Genomic DNA, 22858 nt, shown 5'->3' on the forward strand with positions numbered 1-22858 from the left:
AGTTAGGCTACAGTAGAGTGAGGCATGTCTCTATCCATTCCAGACTGATTTCCCTTCTACAATTATGTAGATTGTCAACTTATCTTGGGAATGAAAATATGTCACTTGGGGTTTTTACTCTAATTAAATATATGTTGTTATTTTAAAAACTATCACAGTGCGTGGTCGTAAACATATAGTGCAAACACCATATCAGCTTTTTTCCCCCTTCTAACTATTCTCTTTATTGCACGACAAGCAGACGCACCTGTCTCTGTCGCGTGGTAGCCGGCTTTATTTCACTTATTTCACAGCACGGGCGGACACCTTGATCTCAGACAGTTACAGTATAGCCGCTTCGCGCTAGGCTAGACAGATAAAAATGGATTCTATACGGTGAATCTCTGGCATTTGCGGCATCGACTCTTGTTCAGGTAAGCAGGAAACAACCGCTCCCAGTTACTGAGCTAATACTATACTAAGGGCGCGCACTGGTTCGGTGACTACGCTACTGTCGTCATGTTCATATTTTGTCTCACTTCAAATCCAAAAGATGAAATGTAGTTTATTCATCAGTTTTTCAACGTATCACCAGACATTACTGTTATTGTAGCGGTTGCCTGGAGGAAAGAAGAGGTACCTCTCCTTGGAGACTTCCCGGGATGCAAAACTCAAGCGCAAGACACAAGAGTGGAGTGCAATACTGCTGCTGTCTGATTGGCGAACCGTCCATCGCTTCATCTTTTCACATTAGTTCTACCCCACGAAGCTCTAACCAGGTCTATTGCAACCAGGACTTGACCACGAGACATCTAACTTGTAGAGACAATAGGCTAATATTTGTCTCGGGTTTGTTTAGTCGGAAAAGCCTATTATTTAAGAAATAGGCGGACGCCCTTTCGGTGGTGCTGAAGATAGGACTTGGCTGATCTACGAGTGAGGAGAATCAGTACACGAACCCACACTTATCTGCCCGGTCTTGTCAGCTTTATGATATCAGGTGCTTTCGCTAAGGTAAGTTTATTCCCATACGTTTCCAGATAATATTTTTGTCATGTCAGTTACGTCATAAAACATAACTAGGCCAACTGTCTTCAATCCTATAGTAGTCTGGGTTGACATCTCACCTGTATTCAGTCAGTCAAGTTTTTGTGTTCTTGTTCATGTTGAAAATGTTACAGAACTTCGTTACACATCATATTGATAGGCTACATTGATACACGTAGCGTATTTAGTTATTATTGAAATATAACAACTTCATTAGCACATATTTGCTTGATTTGTTTATTGTCTCACTGTCTCATACCTTTTTCACTAGATACCACAGCCACAAAGTCCAAATTGCCAATATCGTAAAAATGTATGAAAACCAAAATGTGTTTTCTGCTATTAATTTAAGGTTATGGTTAGGCATAAGGTTATCAGTGTGGTGAAGGTTGGGGTTAGGTTTAAAATCAGATTTTTAGAAGATACAGTGTAGAAATAAGGGGGGTTAGGACTTGTGGCTGTGTTAACTAGTGATGACTTGTGGCTGTGTTTAACTACAGGTGACAATTGGGCAACTGTATATACATACATATATATACAGTTGCCCAATTGTCACCTGTAGAGACGGTCATCACTAGTTGATATATATATATATATATATTGTTAATACAATCGTTTTTGTGCCGCTACAGTAGACCTATCTCTTAGCCTACTTTTGTGCGAGAAACGTTTTCCTACACATTTCTGTGGTCTTGCCTTTGCTCATAGGAATCAAACTGTGGATTGCAATGACCTATAGTTTTCATCAGCGCATTTTAGAGGTGACATAATACCAATAGCCTAGTTACAGTGGATAGATGTGTTTGTTGAATAAATGATCATGCTCTCTCCTCTGGTATCCATCATACAGCACCATATATTGATATTGTACCTTGCCATTATTGTCATTAGTCAAGCAGATATTATTCTTCTGCTCCTCTTTGCCCTGGTTCTCCTCTCCCAAAGTTTGAACATAATGAATGCTGCCACTGTCTTTCCCTCATTTAGAGTCATGCCTAGTTGCTCCTTGCAGACTGCCATATCAAGCATGCATTATTCAATTTAAGTGGTCAGTGAATGAACTCAAATTGTGTTCATCCTAATTATACACTGAGTACATGGGGAAAGTATCCCATTATTCATCCTGCGATTCAAGAATGCTCTGTCATTTTTCAAGTCTCAGGTTAGAGCGGGCTAGGTAGACTGACTGTAAATATTTTCTGTGATAAATGACAGAGCATTCTTATTTGGTTTGGAATATTATTTTCACCTTGTTTTGTGAGATGGGAAATGGCACATTGATGTCTGTGTTTAACTCCACTTTCAAATTAACCGCGATTCTGTTCAATTTCTCATTATTCCCAGATGCACTCAGGCAGACAGAAATCTGAGAATAAATACACTCCCCACCATTTTAAACGTAAGAATGCAAAATAACTAAAAATTGCCATTAAAAACAAACATAAGCCAGTCTCCAACAGCACCTGCTGCATGCAGGGTAAAGACAAGAATGTGACAGCAAGGTGTGGTTATGGGCCTGCGTTGCTGGATCCAAGGGACAATAGATTTGAGAGGATCAGCTTTATATTGTGGATTTGCGTAGGTTCAAGTGCCTGTGGGGATAACAGACGTGGATGGCGTATAGAAAGTTTTGTGTAGGCTTCATTTACTATTGCAGTTTGTATCTGACCTACAGTATATGTGGCTCAGAGATGCCCTATGGAGCTGACCCAGAGGAGGTGTCGGATTATAAAGGTGATGGTCGCAAGGATCAGGTGTCAGTATTAACTGCAGTGCAAACTGCAAACCCTTAAATAGGCCTACATCACTTTATACTTTATGACAAAGAGTGAGTGAGTTCAGCATACTGGGTTCCATTTGTTCTCCCCTCCTTGCTTCCAAAAACATGTTATGTTTTGTGCCAAAAAAAGAAGCTCTTGGTAATTGATGACGAAGGTCAGTGATCCGTTCTTTGCCAGGTTCATGTTTTTCTCCTACAAATCTATGACTTTACTGCTAGGTGCTCTGCTGAACACAACAGAAACATATTGGGGAAAAGAACACACACGATTGCTGTGTTTACTAGCTCTGAAAAAGTGACCTAGTCAATAAGCAGGGGTATGACACATTGTGGAAGATGTAATTTTAAATTATTATAATGATCTATTAGGCTACTCCAGCTCTTACTGATCCCTAATAGATGCAGCGTATTCAATGGCTTTTTGAGGACCTCAGCTTTCTGCCGTCATTGGGGTCCTATTGGGCATCAAGATTTAGGCCTCTGTGAAGCCACTCTGTACATTTGCTGATTATAGAAACATTATGTGGTATATTTGTGCAGTATTGTGTCATTTGTTTTTTGTTGTAACAGGAAATTAGTATGTCAATCATGTTAAAATGCCCCCCCAACCCCTTTTCACTTGGTGCCAGAGAATGCAGGTGCTGTCCAACTAGAGAATAAGGCCCCTTTTGAGGTGGTGTCCATGTGACTGAATGCAATGGCTTCTGTCAGCGGCCAGGGTCATTGGACACAGCAGAGCTTTGACATGTACAAAATGTGCTTGAAGATGCTGTGCTCATACTGAGGCTGGCAGAGGCCCAGTGAAGCTGGGACATAGCACAGATGGCTCTGCTGTGACCAACGGCTCCTCGGAACGGAGGGAAGAGTGCAATCCAAGCCCAGCTGGAAGCTAGGGATGCCTTACTGAGGGTGTGAGTGAGTGTACTTGTGTGCATGGCCAGCGTTATGGGCGGGCCCCCTACCATATCTCCTTGCTCATCCAAATAAAATATTTAAATATTGATTTATTTGACTGAGATGCGCTGTCAAAAAGATGCATCAATCTCAGATAAAGCATATGTGAGTGAAACAGAGCCCCCCTGTCTCAATATGTGTAGACCATGTACAGTATCTGATCCTGTCTGGACCAAAAGAGTATGGAATGTCATACCATTTCTGTCCAGACAGCATCAGATATATGGGCTAAATATAGTAATACAGAGGGGCGCTGTTTTGCTCACTCAGATGCTTTCGTCGGTCAGAGAGTTTCAGCAGAGGCGAAGCGAGAGTGCTAACAATCTCCGAAATCAGTCCAGAATAGGCTTAATGCATTTCTATGGGCATAATATGCAGACCTAAGCTTGTCGCCTGCCTTCCCGCCTTTGGGACAACGACTCCCGTTGTTAGGGCAGAGAGATGAGCATCTCGTCATTATATACAGGTCTCTGGTTTCAGCCTCATGTAAATTGGAAAGGCAAGTTGGCGGGTCCACAGTGCACTGTTAGGATACTGGCTTCCCTTAAAGTACATTGATGTTTTGCCATAATTCTATAATTACTCCTGTCTAAATAAAAACATTTAAAATACTTCATCAGATAGTATGATTTAGCCACAGAGGATCATTAGCTTCTTTAAAAACATAGCTGTGTAGGCCTATGCCTATTTGGGAAGGCCACAATTTGGGCAGCGCATGTTGCAATAATGTCTACCTGATTGAGTTGCGGCTGCCAGTGAAAAATATCTAAAATATGCGTGAAGATAATGTGTCTTGAGTATAATTTAATATGTTGCAAGAAGAAGAAGGGGAGGGGTGTGCAGCGAAGATATGTTGTGTCTATCTTCAGAATGCACACACTCAGCTCTCCAGAATGCACTCAGCTGTCTCCCATCAATTCTTGTGCATTCACTGTTTCATTCTGCAAATTGTTTGCCCTTTAATTGCTTTAAAAAATAAATAAATTCCGCATTACATCTGTCACCAGTAGTCCTAGTAAATGTACCGTTAATTTGGTTACATTCATTTCTGTTAATGCATGTATTAATTACAGTCATTTACCATGCTCATTCTCGGAATGGAAACGTTGTTTGCGGAGTTCACAACCTGTTACACTTGTGATAAACACGTTTTGGTTTATTTCATAACCATTACAAGTGTTGTCAATCTTTTCATTGTCTTTTGTTTGAAGTGCTTGAGCATGAGTCTGGTTTCTCAGGAGTGCCTGAGCACGGATAGAAATAGGCCTACCTAATCTGCTGCGTGTAAATATAAGAAAGTGCCCATTAGGCAATGTCTGATTGTCTTAACTCACCACATCCACCAGTAATAAGCTTAGCTTCTCAGTGATTGTTTTCACCTCACACATTGTCAACGAAGTCTGTTTTTTATTAACATCCATTGCGAATGATAGTTCCTCAGTATTTTAAAAATCTTTCCAACACTCCCGGCCTCGATAATCACCAAGCCTCAGAGTGAAAGAGCAAAATATCATGATCTGATGATCCCATATATCCAGTGGAAATGTAATTTTTAAAAACAGCTGTTTGTCTCCAGCTCACTGGTGCGGGGAAACTATGAGGGTCCGGAATAGGCTAGTTGACACAATGTTGCAAGTTAGCTAGCAACAGCTTCTGGCCGGACCCAGTTGATGATTTGATACAATGTTGTACTTCACTAGCGATAGCTCAAGTCAAGACAGATAGAAAAGGAGGCAGACAGGCGGAGTAGAGAGATTAATGTGATTGAAAGAACCAGAATTTTCATCAGGAGATTTTCTACTGTTTTTATTTGTCGGCTTTAGGTTTATGTATTTTACTTAGTTGATGATGGAAGTTATAGGCCTACTGCTGCATTGGCCCATGGGCTATCTCTGAGTTCTATTCACTCATTTCTCTAGCCGCCAATGGGCCACAGCCTATCAATGTGTCATATTGCAGAGGCTAATGCTCTCGCCTTAGTTACATTATTACTCTTAGAATTTTAGAATCTTACTTCAGATCTTTATGATTAACCGAGTGAAAATGATTTTGAAAAACTGGAACGTTATTATTGAAGTGAAACTGTTCCTTGAAAATGAGCATATAAAAAGGATCATAACTGTCACGAAGATGGATAGAAATTGTAGGATAAATTGCAAGCATCCCCAAACTTGAAACTCAGGAGCTGCCTATGGGCTTTACTATAACACCCATAAAAAAATGGTGAACGCACAAGCACACATAATTTATTTTACCTTTATTTAACAAGGCAAGTCAGTTAAGAACAAATTCTTATTTTCAAAGACCTAGGAACAGTGGGTTAACTGCTTGTTCAGGGGAAGAATGACAGATTTGTATCTTGGCAGCTTGGGGGTTTGAACTTGCAACCTTCCAGTTACTAGTCCAACACTCTAACCACTAGGCTCCCCTGCCTAGTGGAGGTTGTCTTAAAAAACGTGCTGATCTATGGATATCCAAGGCCCAGCCACCCTGTTTGTGTGTTATAGAAAGAGAGAGTGTGTGCATGTGTGGGCATGTGTGTGTGTTTGTCAGAGCAATTACTCCTCACACCTGTTAGTCCCTTACGGAAAAAATATATACTTGTGAACCAGTGAAGTGTTCCACTTTTTTCCCATGTGATCTTATGTGAAGTTAATGTGATAACGTGATATCATGTAAAGCAACGTGATAACATGAAACTACACGTGTTACCATGTGATCACATGTGAGGTTTTCCAAAACCATAGGTTTTCACATGATTTCACATAAAAAATGTATGTGAAATCATAACATTTTTCTGTAATTCACTTACTTTACCTTTTGCTTTCCAAGCGGAATCTGCAGTTTTTGTTACTATAGGATTTAGAATAATATACAGTAGATCCTATCAGTTACTACCATGGGGATGTATTGAACCCATGGTACTGTGTAGCTTGGTGACCCTGGACTGGGGGATGGGGGTTTGGATCACTCTTGGACAGTGATTCGGTGTGTAGGCAGGGGCTTGTGCGACATTACAAGATCTCTCTCTTTTTAAAGAAGAACATCCCAATGTGGAGCAGGAGCGCATGACTACAAACACACACAGTCGCTTCAAAGAGCTAACCTTCCTTCACCGTTTCCAGTTGGCAGGCCGCTAGAGAGCAGGGTGGGAGAGAGAGAGAAAAGAAGCCTGCTCTTTATCTGTTCTGTGAAGGAATAAGAGCATGATCTGCACTCTGATTACAATGAATTATTCCTCACCCGGTTGTAAATATGTGCTCCCTTGAACACTGAGCCTCTTTCAATGCCAAGAATCTTCGCACTCCATACAGCGCACCATCACCTGGCAACACCCATGGCCTTGTCGACTGGTTTGGAGCTGGAGAATCAGACACCAGTTGAGTTTACTGGGTAGTTCTTGCAGTTGAATTACCAAAGCACACTCTAGTGGCCTCATGGGTGGAATGTTATTCATATTTTTTATAATTAATAAACATTATTATGATTTTTACGCCATAAATCTGGTGTTTCCATGTCAAATGTTTTGTTATATTTCAGTCTTCTGTGATGTATATAAAGTGTAATATTGGGAAGCAAAGCCCTTGTCAAAAGAAGTGCACTATAAAGGGAATAGAGTGCTATTTGATGGCAGCCTGAGCCTCAAACAGGAAGTGGATGAATGTGATATTGGTCCATCACCTCTAATGGGAACAAAAGGTCATCCCTTAATTATTCATTTGGGATGTCAAACAATCCTCAGCCGCTGTTATTTAGAGGAGGAGATCCATTGAATAATGCAGAGAGAGGATTCTCTTTCCTCCTCCAAAACCAGAGGCACCCACACTCGTTGGTTTGGATGTTTTATAGTAGAGCCTTATCTTTATGCTAGAGCCCCCTGTCATTTTAGACCGACCCGACCTTCACTGTCACTTCTGGTGAAACTTGGGATGGCATAGAAGGTGACATGTGACTCGTGTTGTTTTTCTACATATTCTAGTGCCTGTTTACAGAGTGCTCCATGCAGGGAGAGAACGATAATGCATTAAAACAGCTGAATCATTATGGTTGTCTTCCCACTCCCCCTATCTGTTGTGGTAGACTACCCTTGTCAATTGCTTTTAAGCAGCTTTCTTAAGATGTAAGGGGTGTTTATTGCAGCTCAAGGAGCAAAAGGAGATATTAATGCTATTAAAGTGCATTAAAGTGAAGAATGGTGTAATGTGAGTCGCTACCGTGGGAAGAATAGCTGGGAGGAAGCAGAGAGGATTCAGACGAGTGTGGGGGAGAGTCTGCAAATGTGCTCTTTGTTGGGCATGAGAGAGATAGAGAGAGAAGAGAAGCAGAGAGAGAGGAACAGGGAGAGAGGGGGGTGGTGGTGGAGAGAGAGGCAGATAGAGAGCGGAAAAGAGAGGCACAGAGAAATGAGAAAGAGAGCAAAAGAGAGAGGCAGAGGAGAGAGAGAGAGAAAGAAAGAAAGAGAGAAAGACAGAGGGAGATGGAGAGAGAGACCACCTCCAGACCGTTCTCTGAACATGCAGAGATGCACATGGAGAGATACGTGACTCTGTCACGGATCCCCCCGGTACTGCTGCTCATTCTGTTCACCAGCTCTGGAGGTCGACGTCACCGGCCTTCTAGGCTGTACTGAACTGTGTCATTACGCACACCTGGTTCCAATTCCTCACTGATTGTGTTTGTATAAATGTGCCCTTTGTTTCCCCATTGGGCTGTCGATTATTGTTCCCATGTCCGTTGGTCTTGCGAGTACCTATGCATGTTTTGGCATTGTGTATTTGTCACGCCCCGATCTGTTTCACCTGTTCCTGTGATTGTCTCCACCCTCTCCAGGTGTCGCTTATTTGTGTTTCCTGTCTCTCTGTGCCAGTTCGTCTTGAATGTTTAGTCAAGTCAACAAGCGTGTTTTTCACGTACGCCTTTCGCTATTCTCCTTTTTCTAGTCCTCCCGGTTTCGACCCTCGCCTGTTTCTGGACTCTGTACCCGCCTGCCTGACCATTCTGCCTGCCTTGACCACGAGCCTGTCTGCCTGGACTCTGATCAGGTTTTGACCTTCTTTCCTGTCCACGACCATTCTCTTCTTAATAAACATTGTAAGACTCTAACCATCTGCCTCCTGTGTCTGCATCTGGGTCTCGCCTTGTGCCTTGATAGTATTACGGGTCCCGTCCCGTGTCGTTCTACGAGGTTTACCCTCGCTCTTTTGTTTGCGTACATCCCTGTGTTTTGTATACATGCTTGTTTTGGGTGTATTAAAAACCCAGAGGAAGTATTCCTGCGCCTGTCTTCAAATCCTTTATACCAGCGTAACAGACTCTCAGGCTGCAGAATGAAGGAGGCAGTGGAATCACATTGATTTGGGAAATCAAACATACCTACACTGAGTATACAAAACATTAAGAACAGCTGCACTTTCCATGACATAGACTGACCAGTTGAATCCAGGTGAAAGCTATGATCACTTATTGATGTCACTTGTTAAATCCACTTCAATCAGTGTAGAGAAAGGGGAGGGGACAGGTTAAAGAAGGATTTTTTAAGCCTTGAGACAATTGTGTATGTGTGCCATTCAGAGGGTGAATGGGCAAGACAAAACATTTAAATGCCTTTGAATGGGGTATGGTAGTTTTGTGCCGGTTTGTGTCAAGAAACTGCAATGCTGCTGAGTTTTTCACTCAACAGTTTCGTGTGTGTATCAAGAATGGTCCACCACCCAAAGGACATCCAGCTAACTTGACACAACTGTGGGAAGCATTGGAGTCAATTTGGGTCATTATCCCTGTGGAACGCTTTCGACACCTTGTACAGTCCATGCCCCGACAAATTGTGTCTGTTCTGAAGGCAAAAAGGTGGATGCAACTCAATATTAGGAAGGTGTTCCTAATGTTTGGTATACTCAGTGAATTTGTAAGATCAAATTCAATAGAAAGGCAATCTAGTAATTGGAATAATAAAATGTTCTTAGCAGTGAGTTTCCGGGACACAGGAAATCTCTTTACTCCCTGTTGCCCTAATTGAACATCAAATGATCAATACATCTCTATAATTAATAATGTACTTCAGTTTTTATGGCTACATTACTGGATACTTCAGCTCAGTCTGTCAACCAAGAGAACACATCTTATTAATGTATTTCCTGCTAGAACCAGTACTTGACTTGGAATGAAATAGGTGCCGGTACTCATTTTGGGTGCCGGTAATGTTTATATTTATGCGCAGGAGCTCCACAATACTTTTGAGCTAATATTCTATAATAGGAACAGGAGCTCAAGCAGTAGAACATTTGATGTGAGCCCCTGCCCAAGTCAAGGACTGGCTAGAACTGAGGTAAGATTGAAAACCAACCCGACACAAACTGTGGATTGTTTGTGCTTGCCTGCAGAGTAATGCAGGCAATTAAAACAATACTTTTTCAAGTACTGGTAATTGTTTTCTTGCCTTTGCATTAGGCTTTATCTAAAGAACCTTTCGTAAGAACAGTACCTAAACTTGTAGAAAGAAATATGCTATCTTGAACCGAAAAGCGTTGTTTGGCTTTCCTCATAGGATAACCCTTTGAAGAACCCTGTTTGGTTCCAGGTAGAACCATTTTAGTTCCAAGTATAACCATTTTGGGTTCCATGTAGAACGCTTTCCACAGAGGGTTCTACATGGAACCCCAAAGGGTTCTACCTGCAACCAAAAAGGGTTATCCTATGGGGACAGCTGAAGAACACTTTTGGAACCCTTTTTTCTAAGAGTGTAGTGTACCTGTACAGGTTTCATTTGTCTGTGGTTTTAGCTACCAGGTAAGGTATTAGTTATGCAACTGATCAATTGAGAAATGAAAACATTATTTTGGTTCACTGCTGGGGATGCTCTGAGAGATCATTGTGGATTTTGTGCCAGTCAGTATTTCTCAGGAAGATAATGTCCTTATTCCCAGAGTTTGACGTTGCTGTACGGTACCTAGTGACAACGCTCGTTTGTCTTGGCCTTGAAATAAAGGTGAGGATGAACTGGGGAGCGGATTTGATCTGCGTGTCTCTGTATAGCTAGGGAGCCAGGGATGTGTATTGCTATATTGCTGCTCAGGGGGATGAACATCTTCCTCCAGGCAGACAAGGTCACCGTTCGGAGGCTGAAGGCCGAGGGAGGATAAAGGCAGCAGGCAGGGGCCAGGTGCTCTGTGAGTTAGTTTGTGGATGGATGGCACTGTGCCTAGAAAACAGAGCCAGGGAGCCAGAGCCCAGCCTGCCCTCCGCTCAGGACTCTCCCTCCACTCCTCCTCTGTGGGGCTCTGAAAGCATTGCTTAACTCCTGTGAAACCAAACGTCCAGGTATCAGGGTGTTGATCAATTAGGCAACTGTGTTTCAGCACAAGTTAATTACACAAATGTATTCTGCACTAAAGCTTGTCAAGTTATTAGCTGGCAGTGTAGCGGTATTCAAGCCATTTCAGCCATTCTGTGATACAGGCACAGTCACCGGTACACTGTAGCCGGGACAGCCTCAGTGAGTGAACTTTTCTCTGAGAGAGCTATCAGCTGTGTTATAAGTGAAAATAGAGTAAATGTTACTTTAACAGCAAACATTAAAATGTAGTCACATGTTATTCAGTTGAATTGTGACACAAAAGACCAGGTTCATGCAGAAGTGTAGGTGTGGATGGTGGTTAGCAATTGTGGTTTTATTGAAATGCATTAACAATGCTGCTGCATAGATTTGCCTTCCATTTGAAAACTACATTTGACATATTGTATTGTCAACGTGTCGGTCTCTGAAAGCTAGATTAACAGAACATCTTACTACAGATGGTGGAAGGTTCACTGGAGACGACATCGTCCAAATATGATTCAGTATCGCTCCTTAGAAGCCAGAAAAATGACTCAACCACAGCTTTTGTAGATAGAGATAGCAACCCACTGGGCACACACTGGTTGAATCAACGTTGTTTCCACGTCATTTCAATGAAATTACGTTGAACCATGTGGAATATATGTTGAATTATCTGTGCCCAGTAGGAAGCCCTCTCTCTAATTATTATTATTTTCATTCACTCACCCTCTCACAAGTTACTAATGTTAGGTGTGTGTAATGTGACATGAATTTTTGTAGTCATAATTAAGCTTGTGATTGTCGTAGGGCTATTTGTATGACAGACGTAGATAACTGCTATAGCTTGACTGAACTGTTACCCTCTCTCTCTAGATACTGTATATAGCACATTATCTAGTGTTCAATGTGTAGTATATATTCTGACCACACTTAATATTTATTTGTTTTCTTTATTTATTTGGATCCCCATTAGCTTTTGCAGAAGCATCAGCTACTCTTTCTGGGGTCCACAAAAAACACAAAGTAATAAAACTATCAGGTTTCAGGTAAGACCCAAGTGCAGACTGTGTTGAAGTAACAATGTTTATTGCAACAACAGGTCAAGGTAGGCAGGGGTCGATAATCCAGAGTAGCGGCAAAGGTACCGGGCGGCAAGCAGGCTCAGGGTCGGACAGGCAGGCTCAGGGTCTGGCAGGCAGAGTGGTCAGGCAGGCGGGGTCAAAACCAGGAAGGCGAGAAAAGAGAGACTGGAAAAAGCAGGAGCTGAGACACAAACCTCTGGTTGACTTGAACAAACAAGACGAACTGGCAACAGACAAACAGAGAACACCAGTATAAATACACAGGGGATAATGGGTAAAGATGGGTGACACCTGGAGGGGGGTGGAGACAATCACAAAGACAGGTGAAACAGATCAGGGCGTGACAAAAACACTGATAAACTGATAGACAAGGACAGTCACACACATTTTAAATACAATGATATACAAATAATACAACTACAAAATGTGTGTGTTAAAGTGTGTCTGTGTGTGCTTGTGTTTGTGTGTGTGTCCCCTCACAGTCCTCGCTGTTCCAAGGAGATGTTGTTTAATACGTTTTTTAAAGGTAATTTTGCTGTTTGCTTGAGTAATTGGTTGGGAGTTCAATGCGATCATGGCTCTGTATAATACTGTGCATTAACCAATAACAAGTAATAAAAGGCTATGGTACATTTTTATGAGGTTATGAGGGCAGTTTTCCCATAAATTCATTAATTCCAAGCCTTGGGAAAGACCCAAATACATGGGACAGATATATTCAATTATCAATATTTACTGCACGCCTGAATGAGAAAAACACACCTAGTGAATTAATTCTACAAAATTCTCCAGCGTTTCTGCACTATTAAATTAATAAACAAGAACTTGAGGCAGTGAAGGGATCACTCTGCTAATTCAATCAGTGTTTCATTTACCAGATAGTTTAATTACCAACCAATCACTGCCCTCTTTGGCCCTGCAGGAGGTCTGATATGACTGATGAGTGCGCTTTCCCCTGCCCTCTCCCACACACTGGGAATGGGAAAAACATTTCCAAGAAGCAAAGAAGAAAATGACCTTACATTGTTCATTTCCTACCAGTGTGGGTGTCTGAGTAATATTTTTTTAAATAAATAAAAACACAATGGAAAAATTATCCAGTCAGAACTTGAACATATTAAACCAGGTAGAACATTTGTTAAAATTCTAATGAACTTACAAAGTATGGGCAAAATGTATGGGCAAAATGTGGGCAAAATTATATTATTGACAATGAAAGTGGTGGGAATGTTGTGCCCTTGTCCTATAATTACTACATTTACTATCAATATAGCATTGTTTTCCAGATTGTATTTTGGCGATTATTTTTCGCAGTGCTTATATTGAGTCGCGACTCTGAGACAAACACCTGGTTCAATTTGATTCCCGAGGCAAAACCAGTTGAGAACCACTGCTTTACAGTAGCCGTTAAAGCTTGTCTCTGAGTGTCTGGTTATGATAGGGCCCTACCACAGTTAAACTAATTATGCTCAGGACCTATTATTCCCAAAGCATAGGTGCCTTGTATTCATATTTAATGAAGGCTTGTCATTAAGATTAAGCATTAGTGTTGAACAGCAAGCTTTAGGTTGATGCCTTTCAGAGTTGCTGCAGTCTGAAAAAGCCCACACAATCCCAATTGCACCATGATCCCTTTTTTGAGCCATTATTAAACATTCATTACATTATTGTGTAATCAGTACAAAACAGTTGCTAATCTGATTTGACTAACATGGGTTAGCCTAGTGCTTGAAAATGGCCACCACGTACTATACTTAAGCAGTTGTGACTGTATGTGTAGGGATTGTTGGGTGACCTGAACAACTCAAACAGTAGCTATGCTAGAACAGTTCCTCTTCACTGTCCCCTTACAGATCTGCCTCTCATACCAACAGCAGGGGTTGACTGCAGGTGACAGAATATGTAACACCCGATGCTATGATGTCTATTTGAGCTACAACATTTTATCCCAGTCAAGGATTCATTTAACCATTGGCTTAAATACTGCATCTACTGAAGTGGACATGGGACGTGTACTATCTCGTGTCATGGTCTGTCTATCTGGCCCACTGACACTTTATTGTGAGTTAGAGGCCTAATGTCAAACAACTTTAAATACAGCTGCCTCTGACAATTTAACTCAATGCCATTCAACATTTACTCAGAATTACACATGTAGTTTTACCTGTGTATACATATTTGAAACTATTTCAAAGGTAGCACAGTGTCTCACTGACAATGTGTAAATTCAGAAATCTTTAGGTTTTCTAAATCAATGATAACAGGACCGTTGAGTACATACAGTAAAGCTCATGACCAAGGGAAGACTATGAATGACTATGTTAAGGCTGTAAATCAATATATTCAGTTAAGATGCTAAATCTATCTTTATTTTCCTTGTTCCCTTGTACGGGTATGTTTATTGATGGACCTGTTGTTATTAATGTATCGTCCACTATACTCAACTCTGAGTCACTGCTTAGCTCATCATTTGTTAATGAAGCATTGACCTCCCCATCACACAGTAGCACATCCAGCATTACCATACATGGTCATATACACTGGGTAGATACAGCATTCAAAGGATGTAGCTATAGTTGTTGTTGCTGGTGCGATCTGTAAAACATGCAGGAACACACCTCGATGTTGCAACAAATAATTCATCGCAACATCGAGTGAGATCTGGGAGCTTCACTTGTATCAGGGAATATAGATATTTAATAGTGACTCCTAGTCAGCCCCTTTCTTTTCTACAATGCTGGTAAATGAAAAAATTGGTAGTCTGCACTCGGTTCCGCTGCTCTACGAGGTTACTTGCTCTCAGCTAACTACAGCCGGTCAATTTCGTATACTAAAGGACAGCTTTCAAATGGAGCCTGTTTTGTTCAGAGTGAGTAGTCACCATTAGTGGCAGGCCTGGAAAGCATGAGCGATGGATAGAATAACGGGGGCTTTATTAGTAGAAGTGTTTCTGGAGACAAAGAGCGACCACAACAGGTAAAGATACAAAGACTTGACATCTGCAGTTAGGATCAGGCTTCCAGGAGAGCAGATTGCCTATTACTATGTAGTAAATCTTCATCTTCAGTATTAACACAGATTATACAATGTCTACTTTACATTAGTGACTGACGACAATGTGATGATCCAAGGGCCAATTTACAGTACAGTACATTACAGTACAGTCCATAACAGTACAGTACATTACAGTGCAGTCCATAACTGTACAGTACAGTCCATAACAGTACAGTCCATAACAGTACAGTACATTAAAGTGCAGTCCATGACAGTACAGTACATTACAGTACAGTCCACAACAGTACAGTACATTACAGTACAGTCCATAACAGTACAGTACATTACAGTACAGTCCATAACAGTACAGTACAGTACATTACAGTACATTACAGTACAGTCCATAACAGTACATTACATTACAGTACAGTCCATAACAGTACAGTACAGTACATTACAGTACAGTCCATAAAAATACAGTACATTACAGTACAGTCCATAACTGTACAGTACAGTACAGTACAGTACATTACAGTCCATAACAGTACAGTACATTACAGTACAGTCCATAACACTGACAAATGAATGAGGAGCAGTCAAACATGTTTTGTAACCAAGCTGGATGCACTCTCTTATAGTATGTCCCACAGTGTTCTACAATGTGCTACTTAACATAAATATGGTGCAGTATCGTTATTCGTTGTGCTGCTGGTATTGATACCAGTTCCACTGATTGTCACCTGTTGCTGCCTTTGTTCTCCAGAACTGGGGATAGGAAGGAAGTAGGTTATTTTTAAATAGATGTTTTATCAGACAATATTGTGTTGAAAATGTCCCACAGAAACTCTCTACAAACAACCAAGAGGAAATTGCTTTCTGAAAAATGCTCCCCCGTACATTTTCATTCATTTCGTTCAAATGGACTCTTGTCTATGAAAGTTAACTTGTAATACAGAAAGTCTCTGCTGTGTTAGGTTTGTCCTATACCTGGACCTATTACCACCTTCTAAAAGGGGTTTGGGGCTTTTGTGAAAGCTATTGCTCTGTCTAGTCTTGAAAGTGTTGAAGACCATCACAGGAAAGTAATTGTTTGTGCTCTGCAACTTCTAGCATCACCTACAGTTTCCCTTTCATCCCTCTTGACCTTTGTATTATGAATATTGCTCAGCCAGTGGCATTTACCTAGACTGTGATGTATGGTCATTTAAGTCCAGCATCTCTGCTCATGACTAGGCACTGTGCCACTGCAGCACATTTTCTATTTGGAGTATGGATATTATAGCTATTTATACAATAGATGTACCTGCATCTACTGTCAATGAAAATAGAAGAGAATACATTTTGAATGAGTCCCCCAACTCCCCCAAAAATCTAAATAACTGAAATTCCAATGGAATCTTGTTTAAACAGAGGAAGTTAATTGTCAACAATGAACATGCGAAAACCTTATTGGCTAAAACCTACTTCCAACCCATTGTCCCACCTGACCTTCAGCACCATTCTCAATAGTTCATAGTTCATAGTTCACGCTGTTAGCATATTGACCTTGACACTGTGTTTCAGCAATGGCCTATCAACGGCTCAGTTAAACAGGAAAGGAAAGTATAAATCTCAATAATGTATATCTAGTCCCAAAACATAAAATATGTGCCCAGTACAGATACATAATCATGCTGAGGAAGATATATCTGCTGTTTTTTCCCAATAATAATATTAATGTCATTAATCAACCATGAAGTAATCCCAGCTGGCCATGAGAGCTTAATGTCAACCAAGTTACTAATTCACAGCCCGTTACTTAAACTGTGTAATAATAATCATCTTTAAAACATTGTTGATGATTCTCCTATTTAGTGAATACACCTCAGGGGGTTGAATTTGGTGTGGACACCTGGGTCCTCTAGGTAATGTACGAGAAATGTTGACCTTGTCTAATTTCTCAGCTTGTTGCTGTAAACAGTCTGTGAGGTTAAATAATGGTGTTTACTGTGGATCTAGTTGATATGTTCTAGGGAATATTTCATTTTTGTAGAGCAGCAATTTAAAAAAAAACATTTGATGATCAAGCAGCTGAATCTTTTTTCAGATCCTTTTGGTACATTATCTGTGTACATATTCAGTCTTTTGCTCATTTGGATCTAATCAGATTGGAACATCTAACAAGTGGAACTAGAGAGCAAATACTTTGTGCTATATAACAGTACTATTTCTTCTCTGCTACATAATGGCTTTGCTAATAATCATAATCCTCACAGGAGTCTGGCCCAAATTCAATTACATTTCCATTTTATCTCTCCTTTGACATGTGCTAATAATGACACCTTTGTTAGAGAGATAATGTAAGGAGGGCAGAGTGTACCGTACAGTAGCTTTCACTGTAAAAGAGCTGTGATAGGGAAGGATGGTTAACAATGATGTCAAAGCAATGCAAATGAAAACGACTACGTCTTCCCACCAAAGCTCAACATCGGAACCAACTTTCATCTGACCCCACAGTGGACAGTTTGAAGGATAAATCAACTGTGAGGAAAGGGCATGGACAATGCGGGCGGTGGGGGGGTGAAGGGGATTTGGACTGCTGCACCACATGAGGCTTCACTCTCACTAATTTCAGCAATTACCAACCTGCTCTCTGTTTTAATCAGCTGGTCCTGGCACCATCAAAGCAAACATCTCAGTGCTGGCTAGGATCCGCTTGGTAATGCTGAACACCATTTAGCTGAGGGGAAGTCAAGCTCATTTCAGACAAACGGAGAACAACCCACCCATCACTCAGTAGTCAGCATCTCAGCGTTGCTTTTTCATTTGAAACAAAAGCGTTTCACTTATTTGGAGTCGCATGGCGCCTCAGAGATTTCTGTTGCTGCGTCACGCGAACTGAAATTGTGAATTGTGTTTTTACAAGAATGATAGATGTTCTGCAGACCTCTTCACATGTCGGAAATTCCACAAATAAATTAGTATCTTTCTTAAAAAGGTGTGGAAACTAGCAATGATGTATTCAGTCACGTTGTCACTGATTGGCATATCTACTGTATAGCTTGTTTCTAATTTCCACGTAAAGCACCTGGAGCAGAGGAGAAGTCTCCTTTCTATGTTCTCATCTCCATTCTCCGTGTTGTGTTGCCATATACTCCACACCATCCAGAGAGCCTAATGCACATGTTATTAACACTATAGCAGGATATCCACATATTGTAGGTTTCTCATCTCCATGCCTGAAATGTAATTAGAAAGTGTTAGAGTGAAGAAGAAGACAATCCCAATAGGTATCATACTCCCCTGAGGCTGCACATGGCAACATCCTGTTGTAATGACATCAGCACCAAGAGAGTCACATGAATAATTCACACGAATAACAACTAGTGTATGTCAAACCATTTCAATATGATTTGACAAGGGCATACCGTCTGTTGCATGGTGTTATAGTAGTAACATGATTATTGTGACTGGTTTTAATTGGAGATGTGACATCAGTTTGGTTTATCCTGTGATTTAACGAAAACCAAAGGCACGACCACTGGGTCTCTTACAGTTTTATTTGACCATTGGTTTCATTGCATAATGCATTATTCTGTTATCATTGTCTGAGGCTGGGGACATTCTCCTGCTGTTATGCATTTGAGTGAAATTTCTGCATTTTTGATATGGAGTGCTCTCTCTCTCTCTTTCCTCTCTCCATGTATCTTTCTTTCTTTCTTTCTTTCTGTCTCTCTCTCTTTTATAGACAAGCACCAACCCAATCTGGCAAACCAGTCTGAGAAACTATTCCTTTAATAGATGCTATTCAAATTCGGTCCTAACGGAGCAACAGTGTTGTCCTACTCTGCTCAGAGCAATGGGAGTCTAAATAGATTTGTGATAAGATTGGCTGCAGTCCAGTGATTTCTAATTTCGAGGTCCCCCTTTCTGGGTCCCCCTTTCACTGAACATAAGTCCTTGACACTCATTACATTACCACAGGTCATTTATACAGTATCAGACAGGGAAAGCTATTGAGCTGCTGTGCCAGACCTGCACAATATCACTGGCTCCTTTACGCTGCCAGTAATTTAGATGAATGTTGTGCCAAACTGGCGCAATCAATCTGGCACATTTAGGCTGCCATAAATATATATGAATGTATATGATTCACGTGATTCATACAGAATGCCATGGTTGGTTGTCATAGTTTTGCATTTCCATTTCTATGAGGTTCCGTTTCGAGGCTCCACTGGGAGAATGGAATGGAAGAATACAAGATTCATTCCAAGTGTTTTACTGTAACATGGTCTGAATATTTTTGATGTGTACCTCATTCCATGTTTCCTCTCTCTCCATTTAATATCCACAGCTGCATTGCTATCTGTGGGATGGATCTAAATATGAGTGGCATGGGTTTCTTCATTATTGCCTCAGTAAGCCTCCTAAGACTCTCTAGGGTAAATATCAAATAACACAGTACCTTCTAATGTTCATCCAAGATTGTCATATTGTGATGTATGTCCTTTTCAAAGGATCATTCTCTCAGCTGGCAGATTTTACCACTAGCCATTTGAGATCTCCCATCCTGGGAAATAGTGTCTGTCTGTCTAGAAATTATATAATTTAGAAGAAGCGTAGGCTGTATTTTTGCATCATAATGGTAAAAGGAAAGAATAAAAAATCTGGAAAATTCTCCCCGACAAAAGACTGATCAAGTTAAGGTCTGACATCTGTATATTTTTCTTAACGGTGCAATATGCAGAAAAGCATCCACCATTTTCTGGATGCTAAAATTCTAATAGTACGCCTAATTTCTGTTTATGTGACAACAAGCAGTCATTGTGTAGAGAATCATTGTACTATCTAAACCTCTGTGAAATGTATTTTCCATAACCGGAAATATTGTATGTTTTTAGCTGTTTGAAGCTGGTGTACAAAACCGAATGTAAAAGACGCAAAAACTAAACTTAACGGGAAGCATAGAAATAGTGCACATAGAAAAGATCTACAGCTTCGTAGACTTGCTTTCAATGAGAATGACAGATCTATAACTCATATTTCAATTGAATTCGTTCCAGTTGCCAAATTATAGCAGCCATACCTTGGCAATTGTTGTGTTTAGATTTAGAAGGAGAATTTTTCCAGAATTCAAAAAGCATTTTCCTTCAAATATATTTTTCAATACCTCACGGTTCAAAACAGGGCAGCACGGCTGGCCCTTGGATGTACACAGAGAGCTAATATTAATAAAATGCATGTCAATCTCTCCTGGCTGAAAGTGGAGGAGAGATTGACTTCATCACTACTTTTATTTCTGAGAGGTATTGAATGTTGAATACACCTAGCTGTCTGTCTAAACTACTGGCACACAGCTCGGACACCCATGCATACCCAACAAGACATGCCATGAGGTCTCTTCACAGTCCCCATGTCCAGAACAGACTATGTGTGTAATGTCTGCTTCCAGCTCACACTCTCAAACACGTAGATCCCCTAAACGCAGCTCTCTTTCCAGCCCACTTTCTAGCCCACACTCTCAAACACATAGATCCCTTGAACGCAGCTCACTTTCCAGCCCACTTTCCAGCTCACACTCTCAATCACATAGATCCCCTGAACGCAGCTCACTCTCCAGATCTCAATCACCTGAATTCTGTAAAATTACATTTCAAAAACATATAAAACAATACCTTATGGAACAACAGGGACTGTGAAGCAACACAAACATTGTCTCACACACATAAACACACACACACACACACACACACACACACACACACACACACACACACACACACACACACACACACACACACACACACACACACACACACACACACACACACACACACACACACACACACACACACACACACTATGCATACACATTGATTTAGTACTGTAGATATGTGGTAGTGGTGGAGTAGGGGCCTGAGGGCACACAGTGTGTTGTGAAAATATTGTAATATTTTAAAATTGTATAAACTGCCTTAATTTTGCTGGACCCCAGGAAGAGTAGCTGCTGCTTTGGCAGCAGTTAAGGGGGATCCATAATAAATACAAATACAAATGCTTAATGGAAATCTATCATTCCCAAGTGTTTAAGTCCTCTCAAATTTGAGACCTGTCACCTGGCTATGGAAACCTCTCTCTCCCTCTCTCTCCCTCTCCTCTCTCTCCCTCTCTCTCCCTCTCTCTATATGTATATCTCTCTCTCTCTCTCTCTCTCTCTCTCTCTCTCTCTCTCTCTCTCTCTCTCTCTCTCTCTCTCTCTCTCTCTCTCTCTCTCTCTCTCTCTCTCTCTCTCTCTCTCTCTCTCATATACAGTATTAACACACCCGTTGGACATGCTTCATCATAACACCAATGCATGGTAGAATGGAGTAAAAAGAGCTTCACTTTTACCCCTGTACGGAGGGAATTCCAAAGTTTGGTTTGAGAACCAAGCGGCCCAATTATGCTAAGCACAAAGAACTGTTTAGTATATCAAGGGCAACATCAAATCCAGTTCCCATCACCATCAACATGCTCTATTTTATCTGCCAGTCCTCGGGGGGAGAACTTAGAGGAAAGATTCAGGCTGTGAAATGGAATAGAAGTAGGAGCAATTAGTTTTAAATCAGCCCTTCCTTCCCTGATATCATTACAGGGAGAGAATGTGCCAATAAACAGGCTGTTGGATAACATCAAGGTCCAAGTCTAGATTATTACCCTTGCTGACCAGGATGGATTGGTTCCTATATCAATATAACCTGAAGTAAAAAGGGGGAGTCTTGCAAGCCAAAGAACACCATCCCAACCGTGAAGCACGGGGGTGGCAGCATCATGTTGTGGGGGTGCGTTGCTGCAGGAGGGACTGGTGCACTTCACAAAATAGATGGCATCATGAGGAATGAGTATTATGTGGATATATTGAAGCAACATCTCAAGACATCAGTAAGGAATTTAAAGTTTGGTCGCAAATGGGTCTTCCAAATGGACAATGACCCCAAGTATTCTTTCAAAGTTGTGGCAAAATTGCTTAAGGACAACAAAGTCAAGGTATTGGAGTGGCCATCACAAAGCCCTGACCTCAATCCCTTAGAACATTTGTGGGCAAAACTGAAAAAGCGTGTGCAAGCAAGGAGGCCTACAAACCTGACTCAGTTACACAAGCTCTGTCAGGAGAAATGGGCCAAAATTCACCCAACCTATTGTGGGAAGCTTGTGGAAGGCTACCCGAAATGTTTGACCCAAGTTAAACAATTTAAAGGCAATGCTACGAAATACTAATTGAGTGTATGTAACCTTCTGACCCACTGGGAATGTGATGAAAGAAATTAAAGCTGAAATAAATCATTCTCTCTACTATTATTCTGACATTTCACATTCTTAAAATAAAAAGTGGTGATCCTAACTGACCTAAGACAGGGAATTGTTACTTGGATTACATGTCAGGAATTGTGAATAACTGAGTTTAAATGTATTTGGCTAAGGTGTATGTAAACTTCCGACTTCAACTGTATGTGTGCATCTCAACATTTGTGTCCTGGTTCTCAGTAGAGTTCACTGTGATGTTTTCTGATGAAGTCCTGAAAGAACATTACTGTTGTCTGTCTGAGTTCCTTTGTATTTGGGTCACACAGGCCTCTCCAAATCTTCAGTAGTCTGTCCCTTCCATCTCACCTGGCTTTCATGTGAATCGAAGTCAAATGGATGCGTAGAAGCTTCTGTAGGATGATAATTACCTTCTCAGGGGCAGAA

At 41.0% G+C, this 22858-nt stretch overlaps 1 protein-coding gene across 1 annotated transcript in view; it reads left to right on the forward strand.

Moving 5' to 3' along the window:
• The first annotated feature begins 242 nt into the window (after nucleotides 1–242).
• LOC118377209 (carbohydrate sulfotransferase 8-like) overlaps nucleotides 243–22858 on the forward strand; it is a 242885-nt gene continuing 220269 nt past the window's right edge. The window contains exon 1 of the mRNA XM_052484389.1: nucleotides 243–993. The gene's annotated coding sequence lies outside the window, so the exon portion shown is untranslated. The remainder of the gene's footprint in view (nucleotides 994–22858) is intronic.

Source organism: Oncorhynchus keta, chromosome 2 (genome assembly GCF_023373465.1).
Source record: "Oncorhynchus keta strain PuntledgeMale-10-30-2019 chromosome 2, Oket_V2, whole genome shotgun sequence".
In the NCBI taxonomy this organism is placed as follows: domain Eukaryota; kingdom Metazoa; phylum Chordata; class Actinopteri; order Salmoniformes; family Salmonidae; genus Oncorhynchus; species Oncorhynchus keta.